The sequence below is a fragment of the Passer montanus genome, unplaced genomic scaffold, assembly GCF_014805655.1.
Source record: "Passer montanus isolate IOZ18808 unplaced genomic scaffold, ASM1480565v1 scaffold51, whole genome shotgun sequence".
Lineage (NCBI taxonomy): Eukaryota > Metazoa > Chordata > Aves > Passeriformes > Passeridae > Passer > Passer montanus.
In genome coordinates, this window is record NW_024370041.1 from 4,898,569 (window position 1) to 4,916,375 (window position 17,807).

Sequence of the window (17,807 nt, forward strand, 5' to 3'; positions counted from 1 at the left end):
GGTGTTGCAGACATTGCACTGAAGGAGATCTACCAGAACAGATGCACAGGGGGTGGGCTGCAAACCCTTGCTCACACTGGCCTGCTGTACCCCCAGATTTGGGAGAGGCTCTGCCAGATGATGGGCTGTGGGTATGAGCCCATCCCCACTGGTTCCAGCTCATGGATTTTGGTAAGCCCATGAAGGGTAAACAAAGACCAGAGGAAGCAGAAAAAAAGACAGTTTTCCCCCAGGATGAGGCTGGCATCTAAAGGGTAGGAAAATAGTTCTCTCTAAAGTCTTGGGCACCTTTATACATGCCACCTTATTAACACTTTCACAGACCCAGATCAGGGGAAGCTGTTGGATGACAAAGAAAAAGGGAAGAAACACCTGAAAAAGGATTTTAAATGCAATGATGAAGGACTTTAGGGGCTTATACTTCATAAATCAGGCTGATAAAAAGCTGTACAGCCTGCAACTTCTTGTGGGAGAGCAGAGAGCAGGCATTTGCTACCTGCTCATCATCATGACATGATTATGTTTTGCATTCACTAACTTACCTCCAGTTAGTCCATGGCTGGTATAAGCAGTTTTCACTTTGCAATGTTAAATTACTAATGAAGAAAGTATTAATAACCTCTAAGCAAAGAAAGCTGGCCAGAGGCGCAAAGCTCCAGCAGCTACACAATGGCCCCAGGGGTGTAAAATCTTCAAGCCTCATTGAAACAACAGCATGAAAATCTGCTTTTTGCAAAGGGAGAGAAAAACTCTGCCAGTCAGGAGTGCACAGAAGAAAATCTTTCAGCTGAAGTAAGGCCAGAGGTTCCCATCCTGAACAAATATTTAGCACCATTCACCAAATGAATCCCTTAGCATTAGTTTAAACTCAAAGACAGAAAGTCATAAAGCTTCACAGTGGGAATTTAAAAAAAAAAACTCAAACAACTAAAAATAAGCCAAAATACGCAAAAGAAACCCCCAATCCTGGTATTTTAATTCCTGTTTCTATTTATCTATTGTAGGACAGCTGAGTTACAGTTGGCATGGAGGTGGTGATGGCTCAAAAGTGTCATTGATTTTAGAGAGTCACTGTATCCAGAGGTCCCCAGTCATTTCTCAGTGAAAATAATTTGCAAATAATGACAAATATCCCAAGACATTAAAAAGTCTGTCAAAGGGGTCCTACAGAAATGCTGGAAAGGGACTTTTGACTAGAGCATATAGTGACAAGACAAGGGGGTGTAGCTTCAGACTGACAGAGGGCAGGTTTAAATCAGATATCAGGAAGAAATTCCTTACTGTGAGCATGAGGACAGGGGATTTGAATACACATATGTTGTATTGCATGTAAGCATGTAAGCCAGGCTGAGATCAACCCAAACTCCTCTGCTTCCCCAAAGGGCAGGATCAGCTCAGCCCCAGCAGGCACAGACTCTGCTCTGATGGACAGCAATGCCCTGCTCACCCTCTGGTCTCCTTGACTTGTGTGTGCAGAAAAAGGAAGGGGTTTTGATGTAACACAAGAGTGATTTCCTAGAAGACAAGAAGATTTGCTGAGCTGCCTGTGCTAAAGAGTTGTTTGCAGAAGCACGAGTCTCTCTCCGTCCTCGCCAGGGTTTGCAACAATAAATCATGGGTTCACTTGGATGCATTCCTTATTGCCTGAGAACCCTGTTGCTAAGTCACACAATTATGTCACTGTGGAGCATCTATGATTTTTTTGTAGTTGGGTTTCTTTGGTTCCCCAGAAAATCTTCTGGGCATACAGGTTTCCTTAAGGCAAAAAATCTTAAATTTCTAGTTACATATTACCTAGATTTTGGTCATCATCTTACCTGCAACCTGGACAGGCCATGAAAACATGTTTTCATATGGTTCTCTGCTAGGTTATAACAGTGGCCACCTCATCAGAGCTGCTCACTCTCCTTTTTGGGACAAAACACATAAAATATTATAGGGTCTAGCAGTATCTGTTTCCAGAAGTCTTACATCAGTTCCTTATCGTCATCATAATAAACCATAACAATACAAAAATTGAATTAAGATTTATCTGAGATTAACAAACAGGTCTCCTTCAACATATGAAGAAGTCCATTAGAAAGTACTTTGCAGTCTGCTTGCTTTCTATCCTAGAGAAGCTCTGGATGCTCCATGCCTGGAAGTGTTCAAGGCCAGGTTGGATGAGGCTTTGATCAGCCCAGGCTAGCAGGTGGCATCCCTTCCCATGATGATCTTTAAGGTTCCCTCCAACCCAAACCACTCTGTGATTCTGGTTTGCAGGACACCACCTCTCTTACTCTGATGGCCAGTGTTGTTGTTTCTATGATTACACTGTTTTAAAGCCAGAGCCTAAAAATCTCTGCACATACTGAAATCTCTCCTTGTAAACATAAAGGCTTTGTTTTGTTTTGTTTTTTCTTTTCTTTTTAATTATTTAGATTCTGGTATTTTCTTTGTGACTACCATTGCTACACACATTAAACCAGCTCTGAGGTTAGACAGCAATTAGAGCAAATGTTAAGATCATCAGCCACTCAGGTCTGTTAAAGCAGAAAACTATTTTTGAGTCAATCCAAGAAACACAGCCCAGCTGGCCAACAACAACACATCTTCCTCGTAAAGATGCAGGTTTTTGTGCAGCTGCATCTGACCCCTGAGCTCAGAGGAGCCTGAGTGCCAGCTAATAATGCAGCTGCAATGCAGATACATCCTGGGAGCACACTGCTCTTCAGTTTGCTTTCCCAAAAAAGGGGGAGGTGCCTGGTGTCCAACTGCGTCCACCCAGACAGAGACAGAGAGACACAAGAGAAACCTGTTACAAAGAGCAAACTGAGCCAGACCTGAAACTGTGACAAGATGGTGCAAGCTGGGATCCAGGAGCACGTGAGCTTCTCTTGCAGAACCAGTTGTCCTCATCCAGTGCAACTTTGGTTTCCACTGGCAAGGAAGATCCTTTTTCCTGTCAGAAGACAGAGCATGTCCTTCAGCAGGCTGCAGCATTTGCATGGCAGAATGCATTCCTGATTAGAAATAGCCACAATCTTCCAATTAATTAACAGCTAAAAATTACTTTAAAGAGGTCTTTAATATTTCTTTTTTTAACCTCCTCTGGTCCCCTTGAAATTTAATAAAAGAAAAAACAGTGTGAACCTTCTAGGGTGTTTTAATTCACTTTAATTCTCAAATACATCCCAGACTTTTAAGAATAAGGGTTGTTGTCTAATATCCATCCCAATGGTACCTTCCAGGCCATACTGCAAACTGCAAGGATCCATTGAGGAGAAGGCTACATCAACAGCCCTTCTGTTGTACAGCTGCTTTGCCCAAGCAGCATGGCCGTGGTGTTCCTGGGATCCAGAGCAGAGGGCTGGGAGGGGAGGAGCTACCTGGTGGGAGCTTCACAGGATCTCCATTGGCATGGAGGGAGCCTGCAACCACAGTGAAACAAAGAAAAGGTTTTGGTAACAAAACTGACCTTTGTGAATACTGCTGGTATCATAAATATGTCTGCAGACCGTCACAAGATGCCCGTTGGCAAGGAGGAAGGAGCAGGACATGTGCACACATGCAGGGCACACCAGGAAGCATGGGGACTTTTAAGCACCTGCTTTTAAATAATTCAAACCATGTTCTTTTCAATCCTACCTCAGGCAGGCCTCCAGTGTGTTCCTGGCACCCACACACTGGCTTCTCAGGGTTTAGTCCTGAAATCTGCATCCATCCTTCCCTCTCCTATTTGATCAACAAGTTGGTAAAATTCTGATTCTGCAGGGATTTTTCCATTTTTCTCTGAAATTAAACTGTCACATGGAAAGGAGAACTCATCTGTTGTACCAATGTGTGAGATAAAAAGGATGCAGATTGCAGAATGGAAAAAATAATAATAAAAACAAAAAGACATCAAGGCCATCTTTAAAACAGAAGCAAGACATATTGAGTAGGGAAGAGCTAAGTACCTTGTTTATATACATCTCAAGTGCTTTTTGTTTGTGGAATAAAAAAGAAAAAAGATATCTGGATGTTCATACTCATGTGGGGACATTACAGGATCATTACACTTGTAGACTTTCTGTCTTCCCCAGTCCATTAACATCCCATCCCCACACCTCAAGCAAGATTTCCCTGGAGATGTCACCTTCTTTCATCACATCTAATATCTAATAAAGACATAAGAGAATTTAATAACAGACTGCACAGGGGAGACTTCTGTTCAAACAGCCAAGGCTGCAGCTGATGAGTTCCTGCTACGGATGCTGAAGAAGTATAAGAGTGACCAGGAAACTGCAGGGTTTCATTTTGGAGATCATGCCAGCAAAGGCACTGATATCACCCCAGCCAACCCAAAATTCTTATGAAACAAAACATAAAAAGCTTGTCCAGCCTTTCCAGCTTCACTTAGTTGAGTCAGCTCCCTGTCACTTGGCTCTATAAATTTACAAAATTCTTTGGAGAGGGACTGCCTTCTCTAAATGATCCTGAGACAACACAGCAAGTGAAAAAGACCAAAGTGGTCAAAGTGAACTTGTACCCATCTTAATCACACTTGCTGAATTCAACAGAGTATTCCTGGATTGCTTTAAAAAAATCTGATGCCCTACTTGAGAAACCAGCTCCTTATTGGTCTCCTGCTGGAATAACTACTTGCATGAAGAGCACAGTGTTTTATGGGCCCTCTCTCCCAGCCCTGAAACAGTTTTCACACCCAAAAATTTCAGGAAGGACCATTGGGTTTTGATACTGAAATTGAAAAACCTTAGGAAGCTAATGGTTTGGTTTTTTGTTTGTTTTTTTTTTTTTTTAATCTGGAGGTCAAAAAGCATTGTTACAGTAGTGGTCTTGTATAAAACCACCTCAAAAATTCCAGAAAAACTGGCAAATGAAGGTTGCAAAAATACCACATAATTTCTAAAAATTGTGGCAAGATAAAATAAAGCACACTGACCTGACAGCTGGGTCTTGAGGTTCTGTATGGCTTATTCATGCAGTGCCTGCCAGGTCCTTTGTCATTCATCTTTTACAAATCTATGTTCACAATCTATGTACACATTCTGCAGAGGTGTACTGGAATGTTTTTCTATAAATGCCTTTGCTGCTGGAGATGGGTGATTGGCTTCATGATTCTTCTCAGGTGTGTGTTTAAATGGAGAAGGGAACAAGCCAAGTATAGACAGATGTCTGGTTACAAACATTATATATGTACTATGAAGTAAATATACACGAGAAATGGAAAATGTTTATTTGCTGAGAGATGAGCCAGACAACCAGGGGCAATGCCCTTAAGAGTTAAGCTCCCAGTTTTGCCACTGGTTTGCTGAGGAGAACAGATATGCAAGGTATTGGTGGTAGCTGCACCAAGGTTATCATTGAGTAAACAACTAAGGACCCTTTCACTCCCCCTTTCTCACTGAATCTGTGAATTCAGTTTTTACTACACTAAAAAAAATCACAACTTTTTCTTTTTGACTATTTAATGTAAATTGCCAGATTTCTTGTATGCTTCAGGAGTGGAATAGAGTTGGTATTAATTTCTGGGCGTTCTCCCAGAAACATCTTTATTTTTCTTGTTCCTTCACAGGCTCAGTGATTCCCTCATTCTGGGCTCCCCATGCTTGGTGTGCTCATCCTGCTTCTGGAGATCTCACAGACGTGGTACATCACACATTTGTGTGTCACCCACTTTTGCCACACCAGGGACTCCTCACCACTCTGCTGCCAGAGCATCGAGCCATGGGGAAGAAGAGGTTTGTAAGGTCCAGAAATAGTCTTAGGGAGAAGAAAGGAAATGCTGAGTGTTGGCTACTTGGCAAAGGCTGCGTGTCTGATGCTGTTGTGGAAAATGCCTGGGAGGCACCATTAACCATTGCTCTTTGCTATGGGCTGGCTTGTGTCCACACCACTAAGGACCAGCGCTCTCTGAAGGGCAGTGGTTACCTTCATGCTGTGCAGCACTTGGCCAGGCTCTCCTCTGAGCTGCCTGCAGAGCCCCACAAACCCCAGGTCAATAATTATTGCATTGGGCACTTTTTTTTTCATTTGAAATCCTCTAAGTGGTGAAAGGACTGGGTGGCAGCCTGCCAGCATGATGGTTTTCAGCAGGATCTGAAGGCATTTTGGGTTCTAGAGCACAGCATGGAGGACAAATGGGCATGAGGTCTCCTGGGATGGCTGGAAGACCTCCAGGGTAGAGTCTGGTCCAGCTTATGCCAGGCTTCTCTGTTCAACCCTGAAAAAAAGCTCTGTCAGTCGTGTCGAGGTTTCTCCTTGGGAGAAACCAGTTGGTTTGCTCCAGAGCAGAGACAGGAGGGAGCTCATATGCATGCCACGGAGACAGCTGGTGAGCAGAGCCCGGGGGGAACAGAGGCAGCCAAATTGGCTGTGCAGACAAAAGGTGCTCTCATACCCCACCGTGGTCTCACCCAGTGAGATGTTAAACACAGAACAAGCAATGCAATTTTTCCTGACCATCACCTGCAGGATTGGCAGTGGGTCGCTCGCTGGTCACTGCCATCAGGCTGGAGGCGATTCTGGTATGTGCTTCCTCAGCCACCATGAACTCCTCAAGCTTTGTCAGATGAGGACAATCTTCATGCCTTGGCTCTGCAATTTTTAAAGGACAGTGTGACTAAACAGCAATTCTTCTGTATCTCTTTCAATTAGCCATTGGTTTTGGGCCTGTACAGGAGTTTAAGCTCAGTCTTAACCTTAAGATGTTAAGATACATGAAACACCTAAACTCAAATTAAACAGCACACAACTGGTGGGTTTCAATATCCCCCCCATCCCATTTACAGTCCATGTTTGCTGTTGTGACAACGATATTCTCTAGCATACACAGCAATACATGAAAATGTTTACCTTAAAATACAAATGTAATTATAAAGGTATAATTACAGATATGCTTGCACCTCTTTGAGCCACCTCAAATTACAGTTTCAAATTATAACAATAAAAAAGGATCAAATTAATGACCTTGATTAATTTCATTACAGAGTGGAGCGAGCGCCACTCAGCACAGGGTAAGCTTACACTGCCTGACCTCATTTCATCCAGCCTCTTCCCTGCAACACAAGAGCTCCCGATGGCACATCAGGTGAGTCCTTCCTCCCAAAGACAGTTGCTAAGCAATCAGCTGCAGGGTTATAAATGTTGAGTGCTTGATATACAGCACATGGGGGTAGAGATTAACTTTTTTTTTTTTTTTTTTTTTTGTCTTTCCAGGTATTAAGGGAACCAGGGTGGTTCACCTGAACTGCACTGAAGGAGTTTGGAATAAGAAATCAACCTAGATTTAAGGCAGCCTTCAATGTTTGTGTACAGATCGAACTGATTTATTGTGCGTGCTGTGTGCCGAGTTGCAAAACCTTGCTATATTAGTGATTTAAAAAGAGGAACAATTTGATTTGTCATTACTAATAGGGATGTAACTAAATTAGTCTCCCACATACTTTATGCTGATGAGGTCTTGCTTAGATTTCCCTTTGTAGATTTACATCCTTTAACTTTAATCACAGCTAAGAAACATATCATATGAGTAATACTATTATGAAATACTGAAGTATTTTCAGAGGGGTTTAGAAACCCAAGAAAATCATAGAAGTCAAAATCAAAGGTAAGCTTTAACATTCAGCCCTATGTTGTACATTTGATTAAATATTAATTCACAGCAATGTGTTGGGTACTTACAACCAAGCTCTCTTGACCTATTTGAAATGCACAGTCACGTATATAAACTTGGCATTTGAAAAAGGACAGGTCAATGCTGTAGATCCCACTTAAATATTTTCTACAGTTCTTGCTTAATTAGTGGTCTAACCCCACTCATATAAGTTGTTGACTTGCTCGCAGTTGTGGAATTAGGAAAATATTACTGCAAGATAGATATGTAGAGTTGGAAAAATTATAGTCTCTCTCTTCAATACTTTTTTAGGTCTTTTTTCAGTTGGGTTTTTTTTTAGGTTTTTAAATTTTTTTTTCTGTTGGTGTGAGGTGGTTTTTTGGGGAGTGTGTGTTTTGTTTCTTTAGCAAAACAACAAGAGATGAAAGAAAGACAACCAAATCCTGATTTAGTCAAAGAATTTGACTTCCCCTACCAACAAAAGAAATCATGTCTGGATAGGAGCATTAGGAATTGGGCTGCTTTCTGGTTAAAAAGAGGGGGGCAAAAGCCACTGGGTAACTTCCTGAACTACTTAGTGGGAGACAACGTGAGCAAAGAATCAGGAGGCTCACTGTGCATGCTGGGAAGCTGAAACATCAGACCACAGCAAGACACCTCAGCATTTGTCTTCATCAGTGAAGCTGGGAGTAGATAGTGCAGGTTAGCACTAGTAGAGAGCTGCCTCTGCCTCTGCCCTGCAGCTTCTCAGAGTGGTCATTACAGCCTTGACCAGGGCCAAAACATCCACAACTATCTGTGAGCAATTTGCTACTGTCAGCCCTTGCTTTGACCACCAAATAAATGCAGCACTGGGATGGAGCCACTTTTTCTTCCCATCCACAGTCATTCCTCAGTGCCAACACCTTGCACTGAAATTTCTTGAAGGTTTTTGCTTGTGTGAAACTGTTAATAGCATTTCATTTGGTATCAAAGCTTTGATCTCCCCACTTAAATACCACATTAATGCAGAGCTCCCCTGGGTGGATGAGTTCACAGTATTAGTTAACCTCTTCTGCTGGAAGTCTCAAATATGATTTAGAAATAATTCTGTGCATTGTGACAGAAACAAAAACTCATCCTTAATTAAAAGTATAAATAAAAGGAATTTCTATCCTTAGACTAACTCAAATTCAGACAGCAGCTTTGTGCTGCTTTTTCACTGCATTAAAGGAAAATTCAAATTCTGTATGCTCAGCCTACAAGTCTAACTTCTGGTCAGGAAGCAGGGCATTTTCTTGAATACCATAAGGCACCTGTGAGCAATAAGCTAGCTAAATCCTCAAAACATTTAGATTTTGATCCTTCTGTTGGGAATAGAAACTGAACTGCAGATTTTGGGAACACCCAAGTTTCACTACTGCTGTCAACTTGTAAATGTCTTAATGCAATTTAAAACCCCTTTAAGAAGCTCTTCAAGGTGTTGTTGATTTGATCCACAAAGGGATCAAGCTCAAATTTTGCAAGGAGCCTCTCAGTCACTACCCACAGATTTCTGACTTGTTACTGAAAAGGTGCCTGTGGGTGCCTGACCACGTAAATGCTGATGGAGCAGAGCTGTCTGCAGCCTGAGCTTTCCACCTCTCTCTTCCCAGCAGCTGTTGGGTGCTCTTAAGCACAAAAACAAGTTTATGGGGACCTTACCAAAGCAGTGCCAGAAGGCTGCTTTTTGTTGCCAGTAGCAGTCACTTCATTGCAGGATCAACCTTACACTTCTTGGTGGGAGGGGTTGTTTATCTAATTACCTTTTTGTGTTGTATTTCCAGGCTCTGACCTGTAACCAGACAATTGAGTGCTGCAATCACTAAGACATGTGCTCATCCTTCTGCCCCTGTATTTCCTGCCAGCCTGGTCCTGGGCAGGACCAAGGCTGCTGTGGAGGCTGCAGCATCAATCCTGCAATCCTTCACTCTGTCCATAGGCTGGCAGAGCCCAGAGCCCACATCTTCTTGTTTGGGATGACTTCTGCAGGTTCTGGATCATTGCACAAAAGTAAGAGCATCATCACTAGCAGATCCAGCATTGTCCTGCCACCGTGCTGCTAAAGTGGACTGAATCTCAAGTTAATTCCACAACCGATGTTCCCTTATAATCTCAAGGGAAAAACAAACCCCTGTTTAGAGTGGACAGGGCTGCCACCTGGAGGCACCCCAGTTTTCCTACATGGTGGAGAGAGGGAAGCCGCCTGTGAGAGCTGACTGCAGCTCCAGAGATGTCTGACCCCTCCCGCAGGACATTTATGCAGCCACGTTTTGCAGCTGGGAGACGTCAATTTTGCACCACAGTTAAGCAGAGACTCTATGCTAGAGGCCACGCTGGGGTTAAGGATTTAATCGGAGAGCACAGTGGTTATTTGCTCCTAAACTCAGGGGTTTTCTCTCCAAGGCCCGTGTTCAGGCAGGACCCAAACTCCAACCTCCCAGTTGATGTAAAACAGAAATAAACAAGGACCTAAAGCACTTCCATCTTCCCCAGTTACCTCAGGCATCTCACAACCCCCTCAGCCCTCCCTGATTCTCTCTGGTCAGCACCAGACTGGTTCCTTTTCCAAGAGGAGCCTTGCAGAGGCAGTGCTGGTTCCCAGAGGATGGGCAGGAGCTCAGCAGGGTTGCGACAGGGCTTGTGGCACCGCGATGCTGCGTCAGAGCCCGCGCTGGCCAACGTCAGACGGTTTGAGCAAGAGGAAACAGCTTCAAAGTCATCCAACTTCTGCAGATCTCTTGAGAAGTCAGGGGCAAGGAAGAAACGAAAATGCAACCAAGTACCCATTAATTTGCCCTGTCAGTATATTCAGCCCACTCCCCCTATCCTGCCCAGGCTGGGGATAAATAGTTTTGCCTTGCCCAGAGCAGTTTTTGGGGGTTTTTTTGAGTTTGGGTGGGTTTTTCTGGCTGTTTGTTTTTTGGGGTTTTTTTGGGGGAGGGTGGTGATAGTTTGTTGTTGTTTTTTGTATGACATTCTGGGCAGCAAAGCAGCCAAGCGAGGAGGTGGTAGTGCTTGCTGCTCCTGCCATCTCACCTGGTGTGCAGGGCAGGGTGTTTTCTCCACCTCTGTGACCACAGCTGTGTCCTGGTCCTTTGGCAACACCTGGAAGTGCAGTTCAGCAGCAGTAAAGAAAGGGGGAAGGAAAGGAAGGAGCCTCCCAGGAGAACAAAGGGGGTCTGTGACAGGAATGAGAAACCCTTCAAAGACTGACATCCCACTAGAAAGTCACCATCAGCCTCTGCTGTTCAGGGGCATCACTGGGAGGTGCACCTGAGCAGCTGCCTGCAGCAAAGGCTGTTCTCAGAGAAATGCAGCTCTGAGGCGTTTTCTTTTTCCTAAATAACTGATGTAGGGGAAAGGCCAGATGACTATGTCAGTTCTAGGGTCCATGCAAACATCACCATTTTGGCATCCATTTTTGTTTCATGTGCAACATGGGGAAGACGGAGCCTGATACTCTCACATGTTTTGGGCTGTGCCTTACCCCACAGGTGGCATTTTGGGCACTGTCTATAAGGAGATGCTTCAAATGAGCAGAAGTGCTGCAAGCCATCACCTGGCAAGCAAATGAGTGGCCACTTCTTTGCCCAAAGGGAAGATTTATTCCCCCACCCCCAAAATACTGATGAGTACAGGGTTTTCCTCAAACCTTACAGTTAGCATGATGCCACAGGGACCCATTCCCAGAGGAAAGGCTGTTTTAACCCACCCCCTCCTAAAGCCCTCCCAGCAGGAGGCCTGGGGTAGACCCCTATTATGATAGCAAAAACAAAGAAAAAACAAACCAACCAACCAAAAACCCACAAAACCAAAATAAAACAAAAAATAACCACAAACCCAAACCAAAATAAAACCCACATTTTTCCAAACCTGTTTCATTTTCATTTTTCAATATAAATTATTAAGGACATGAATTTATAGGCAGAGTGAATTCACAAAACTGGTTGGAGTCTCAAATCTCTTTTACTTGCATTACTCAGAGAAAATCTTACCTTTTGTTGCCCCTGCCCCTTGCCTTACTCTTAATTTTCTGTTGGCTCTGGTTTTTCAAACCATGTGAAATTTTCTCTCTCTCCCAGGCTGGGTGTCCTCAGTTTGCCAAGGCTTCTGCTTGTTGTGCTCTGTGCTTTCATGCTAAAAAATTAATGTGAAGATCAAGAGCTGAACTCAAACCAATGAAAATTGCGGGGCAGTTAAGGACTCCAAACCCAAATCTCATTTGAACATTCACCCCCACATCTCCTCCCACAGAAGTAAAGAACTTCTCAGGCAAAATTGCCTCTTGACATCCCCACTTTGTACCTCATCTGAGGAGGGTCAGGGAAGGAGTCAGTCTGACACTGGGGAACTTCAGCTGAAGTGGAGGAGGTCAAACAGCTTCCCCCATCTCAGTCTCAGCTCAAGGTGACAGCATTCCCCACCCCTTGGAAAGGAGAGGTAGGACTGTACTGCACCACAGAGCATCTACACAGCCAACAGCAGAGTAAACTGCTGCCAGCAGGATTTTACCCCCTTATGTTCACAGACAATGCACAAACTAATTTTCTCCAGTTTGTTTGAAAACATTCAGTGCCTTTTGTTTTGTTTTATGTTTAATTATTATTTAAAGTAATTTGTGGCTTGCTCCTCACAGCTCAGCTCCAGCATCTCCATGGGCCTGGATCCTCTCCCATCACTGACAAGCAGTGTCTTTGCAGCTGGGTCTTGGTGCAAAAGGAAAGGCAGTTTTAAATTCCCTTTCCACCTCTCTGAAGATGGAAGATTATGGAGGTATAGAAACACTCAGGGATTTGAAAAGCAAGTATCAAAAGAAACCTTATTCTGAAATATATTTACTGAGTCCTTCTTTTAAAAGGAATGAAGATTTTCCGTCCCGTAAGAGCTTTCATTCAGCACAAACTGGCAGCACATTTCCAAGGGGAAATCAGAACATAAATGGCAAAATAAATAATATTTCTCCATCCAAAATAGGCCAAAGATAAGGAAGTTATCCTTCATCTCATCCATGCAGTAAAGGTGGGTGCCCAACCAGTGCAGCCCAGTATGTTCAAGGGACAGTTGTGTCACTTAACTTGGCTGATATGGAGGTTCAGTCGTTTCTCAGCAAATGCAGTTAAAAAATAAAAATAAAAAAATAAATAAATCAAAGAAAAGTTGTCATTTTATTTCTAGAATAATGTAATGCTGCCAGAACAACTGCACAGGGTTTTGTCAAGAAGCAATTCCTTCATGCTTTCAATGCCCTTTGGGGTCCCTGGGGTGATAAGACCACATCAGGACAGAGACTTGGGACAAAAACCCTACTGTTATTCAAACACACTGTCTGGAATGGGGTTTTTAGGAGGCAGTTTTCCACCATTTTTAGCTTAGTCATATCCACAGGTGTTAGAAAACTCTGTGAAACTCTCCTCCAGATGTTGCTGCCAGCCTAGGCCATGCTCAGAGCCCTCACTGCAGACATCCCTCTCCTCTGCTTTGCAGAGGGTGGGCTCCCTGCTCTTGGTTTTGATAAGCGGAGGAAGAGGGGATGCTGTCCCTGGGAGATGTGCCTGAGAAAGGGCAGCTGCACTGGCCTTCAAAGAATTTCTCTGTTTTTTTTAAAAGTAAAAGATACTTTTTTTTCATCTCTGTCCCCATTTTCACAAGAAATCCCAATGTCATTTCCATGCTAATCAGATGACAGCTTGCAAAATATATTTCCTTCAAGATGTAGGGGAATGCATTGATGCATTGGTGACCTGTGACTCCGCCAGTGACACACACTGTTTAAACGAAAACCTTGCCCATGCCACAGGCAAATACTTGGCTTTTCCCATGCTGCTCGCATGGAGCTGGAAATGTTAGATGAGTGAAGTCTTAGTGATGCATTTCAGCAATAATTCATACTCCATCCATAATTTAGGACCTCACTGCAGTCCCCTGTAACACGCGCTGTACCGCGTGTACACACAGGGGCAGACGGCAGCTTTAAGGAGGCTCCAGGCATAATCCACTGTAAGAAGAAGTTTGATCCATCTCCAATTTGCACCTGCCAGATCGTGAAGGGAGCTAATTGGATTAAAATATTGTAATTATCATTTCATTTACATGCAGTAAAACCTTAGGGAAACATTTTAAATGGCAGAAAATTTGAGGATGCAGTCTCTGAAGTCTGCTTCTTAAAAGCCTAATGCTCTCTTGCTCCTTCATTGCCTGAGACTAGACTTTTATTTTTATTTTATTTATTTATTCCCAGGAAAAGGTGAGTTTGATGAGCTGCTGGTGCAGTGCACAGACCACAAAACACTGCTTGGTTTGATCACCATCATATTTGCCAAGGCTGCTTGGATGCTTTTGATATCACCAGTCCACTGTGACTGTGCCCAACTTTCCCTGCTGCCCCAATTCAGGAAAGATCAGCTTTAAAACACCCAGAAACACACATCCAGCTTCAGGGGTGATTGTGAGTCCAAAGGAGGAGTGGAAAGACCCTCCCTTGGGCTATAGCAGCAGCTCCTATTTCTTCTCCACAGGGAGACAGTCCTGTGTTTTGGAGCCACAAAGCTGCCCCTGAGGGTGGAGGGGGGAAGTGAAGCAGTTTTATCCCAGAGAGGGTTAAACTAGGAGCAGCACCTGGCCCCACAGACCTGCTTCACAAGTGGGACGTGTCCCCAGCTAGGGCTGGAAACCACCCACCTTCTGTCACATCTGCCTGGAGGGCGTTGAGCAGGTCCACAGCAGCCCAGCCCTGCTGTGCCCTTGGAAGCAGCAGGGAGGAGGGATGAAGGGCTGAACCTGTGCTGGTGCTGTCACCAAAGAGCAGGGAGTGTGCACACACACGGTGCCACACAGTTCCAGAGCCTAATGAAACACAGCACAAGAAAGGCCAAAAAGAACCCAAACCCTTTTCTCCTCACACCAAGTGGGTGCTCTTTAGGGGATATAACAGTGCAGGGCAGTAGATTTGCTTGGCAGATTTACAAGCCAGAGCTGGGCTTTCCCCACTCCTGCAGTCGAATACCTCAGCCTGGATCAGGTGTGGAGCCACTGTCGTCTTGGGTGCTCAATGGAGAGTTTGGTGTCAGAGTAAACCTGATTAACTTCTGTATTTCTTCTGTGACAGGGATTCAAGAGTAAACAGTCACAGCCATGATGAGAAATAACATATCATGTTACAAAGCTTTTGTTCTCACAATCATCTCAAGGTCTGCCCTGTCTCCTGTGGAGCTGACATGGAGCTACTGGTCAAGAGCAACTTCAAGCATCGCTGAGTGGCCAGGCCTGTGCATGTAGAACTTGATGTGCTCATCAAGAGCAGAAAGATGACAACAGAAGAACAAATATTACCCTGATGAGAGGGAAAAAAAGGAAGGAAACTCCCTTTTAGGGAGTGTATTAACCCTTTAGATGAGGACAAAAGCCTTTGAGAAGTCTAGTCTGTAATTGAGGCCCTGCTCATGCCAGCAGTGAAGCATGGGAGCACATGAGGGCAACTTTAGCAGCTGCCTCGGCGCCTTGCTGTTGGCAGCCTGGAGCCTACCATGGACACACTTACCTGTCTCAAGGTTGTGGTTTCTTTTTTGGTACAGTCAACTCGATACACAATACATGGATCTGATTTTCAAAAGGCAAGCACCCCACCCAGTCTGGAAACTGGAGACTTTGTAAGATGTGTCCCATTAGACAGGCAAAAATCAATGCCTGCTCAGTCATTAGTCATTCTGGAAACCTCCGCCTTGGTGAGTCAGCCTGGTATACCTGGCGAGGTGCAAGGGAATCCAGTTTCGGGAATATTTCCTTTTTCTGCCACCCCGAAGTTTCCAACCTGAGCTGCACAGGCAGGAGCCAACCTCCCTGAGAAACCGCCCAGCTGGGAACATGACATGAGACTAATTTCTGCTCTCATCATGTCATACCTAATACCTGTAAAAAATATTTATCTGGTAAGTATCCCTCTCTCCAGAAACAGAGCAAATAAGCAAATCTCACCAAAGCAAATTATTGGATGACCTTCTGTTAAACGCACAAACCCAGGGGAAAAAATAAAAGTATGAAAACTAGAATTTGCTGCTACCTTTTTTGGCTGAGATACCACCAAGAAGGGCAGCACCAAAGGTAGTTGTTCAGAAACACAGCAAACACAGCTGGATCAGAAACAGAATTGCCATTTATGTGGCGGTTCTTTGAAGCTTTAAGTCAACTATGACAGTTCTAGCCTGGATTTCTGGTCTCCACCTGGCCACCCCAGAAAATCATCATGTCAGCCCACTTCCGACAGGCACAGCCTGCTATGGACTGCAACAGAGAGTTAATCAGTGTAGTTGTTGTTACTGGAACAGCCACAACTGCTGTGGGTGCATATGATACGTAAAGGCACCTTCAGCTGCTCGCTGTTGAATTTCCTAACCTTAGCTGGACAGCAAGGGAGAGCCCTTCCAGGTTTAAGCCACCAACACACCTCTGAATGCAGTCACTGCATCCTCCCAAGGCTGGGGCATTTTACATACCCACTCAACAGGCTTTTGCCAATCCTATATCTGACTTGTTCTAGGAATGTATGTTTGATCTTTCAGGTCTCCACACTGGAATAGTGATGGTATAAAACTAACTTGGCTACAAAAGACAAAGGAGGTCAATGTAAATAAAACTTTTCATCATCTATCTGCTTGGCAATGAAACTTTCTCACCTCCTCTCCTTGGAAAGTAACCAAGAAGACTCCAGCAGACTGCTTTCCCAACCAGATGCATTTATATGGTCACATGTGAAACGTGCCTTCTTCTTGTGATGGGACAGGAAAAGGAGGTGGCATGAAAAAGATATTCTTTAGCAAAGGAAGGAAAACATACCAGCTAGAACAAGACTTAGCTTCTGCCTAGGGGTGCCTGACTCCGAGCTGCATCAGATTCCTGCTGTTTCCAAGGGGAGACTTGCAGGAGAATGAAACAGGGACATTGATGGCCCAGTCTGGTCTGCTGTGCTCTGGAAAGGACTCTCACATGATGGGAGAGCTGCTGTCTGCCACCCTGCAGAGGAATTCTGCTTGTGGTGTGAACTGTCTGCCTGGGCGCTGTGGAACGGATTGCTCAAGGTTAAATTGGATTAAACTGTTACAGCTCCACTTTCCCACGTGTGGTTTAAATTTAAACTCTATAAATTTCATGGTGAGTTATTAAAACCTTCTTGGCAAGGAGAACTGATCTCATAGGAAAAAAAATTTTCTCCAAGTTTGCAAACCCACAGGGAGGCTTTAAGTCAAGTTAACAGTGAGATTTCCAAGTGGAGGGGAAGGAAGAGCTGAGGCATTTAATCAGTGGCGTGCAGGAGCCCTGCAGGGCAGCCTGGCCCCACTCTGCCATGTCAGCTGCTCACCAGGTTTTCATGGTCATCGCCTTGGTCCCACGTGCCGTGCCCAGCGGCACAGATGCTCCTGGAGCAGAAGCTGAGCACTGCGCCGTATGGCACACTCAGAAACAGCAGGACGTTCTGGGCTGGATGCATGGAAATTTTTGTAAATACTTGTCAGTATAAATTAACAAACAAGCCTTGGGAGGCCTTGAAATGTCATTCTTCCGAGAAGTTTCATCCTGCCTGTTTCTCCTGGTATCACCCAGCCATGAAGTGATCTTTTCATGGGGCGGGTGTAAAATGTCATGCTGAGTTTCAGTAGAAGCCACGCAAAGATGATCACAAGTATCACACACAGGGATGGCCAGTTCTGCAGGGCTACTGCTCCTCCCTGGGCTGGGGATGCCCTCCAAGAGGAATCTCTTGCCCTATTGCTCCCTGAACCTATGAACCAAAAACCATGGGGCAGACCCTTGACAAGTGCAGGAAGAGAAACAAGTGGAAAACTGTAAAGAAAAACAGCCCTAGACCAATGATTTGTGACAGAGCAGCAGAAAAGCAGAGCTCCTTCCTGCTTCCCACTCCAGGACAGGACATTAAACAGAGCCTTGGCAAGGACAGCACAGCACACACACTCTTCCACTCTCCAGACTCTAAATCAGAGGACTAAACTGCAAATCATTCGGAGCTGGTTTCTGTTCCCAGCTGTCACAGCACTGCAGGAGCAACACCAGCCCCGGCTGTTCTGCTCCACACACTTCCGAAACTTGCCTTGGATGTGCTGCTGTAAATGTTCGCAAGCCGCTCTGGTCTCCCCAGTGGCTGAGTGGATTTTTCAGCCCAGTCTCCAGCAGGCTCCCA

The 17,807-nt window shown here is 44.6% G+C and overlaps 1 long non-coding RNA gene across 1 annotated transcript; it reads right to left on the reverse strand.

The window, feature by feature from the left end:
* Positions 1–6,083: 6,083 nt before the first annotated feature.
* Positions 6,084–7,079, reverse strand: LOC120509412. Its single transcript, XR_005629257.1, has 3 exons — positions 7,019–7,079; positions 6,451–6,579; positions 6,084–6,205 (listed from the first exon to the last, which is right to left on the reverse strand). It is a non-coding gene; the product is annotated as an uncharacterized LOC120509412 (long non-coding RNA).
* Between the last annotated feature and the right edge of the window lie 10,728 nt (positions 7,080–17,807).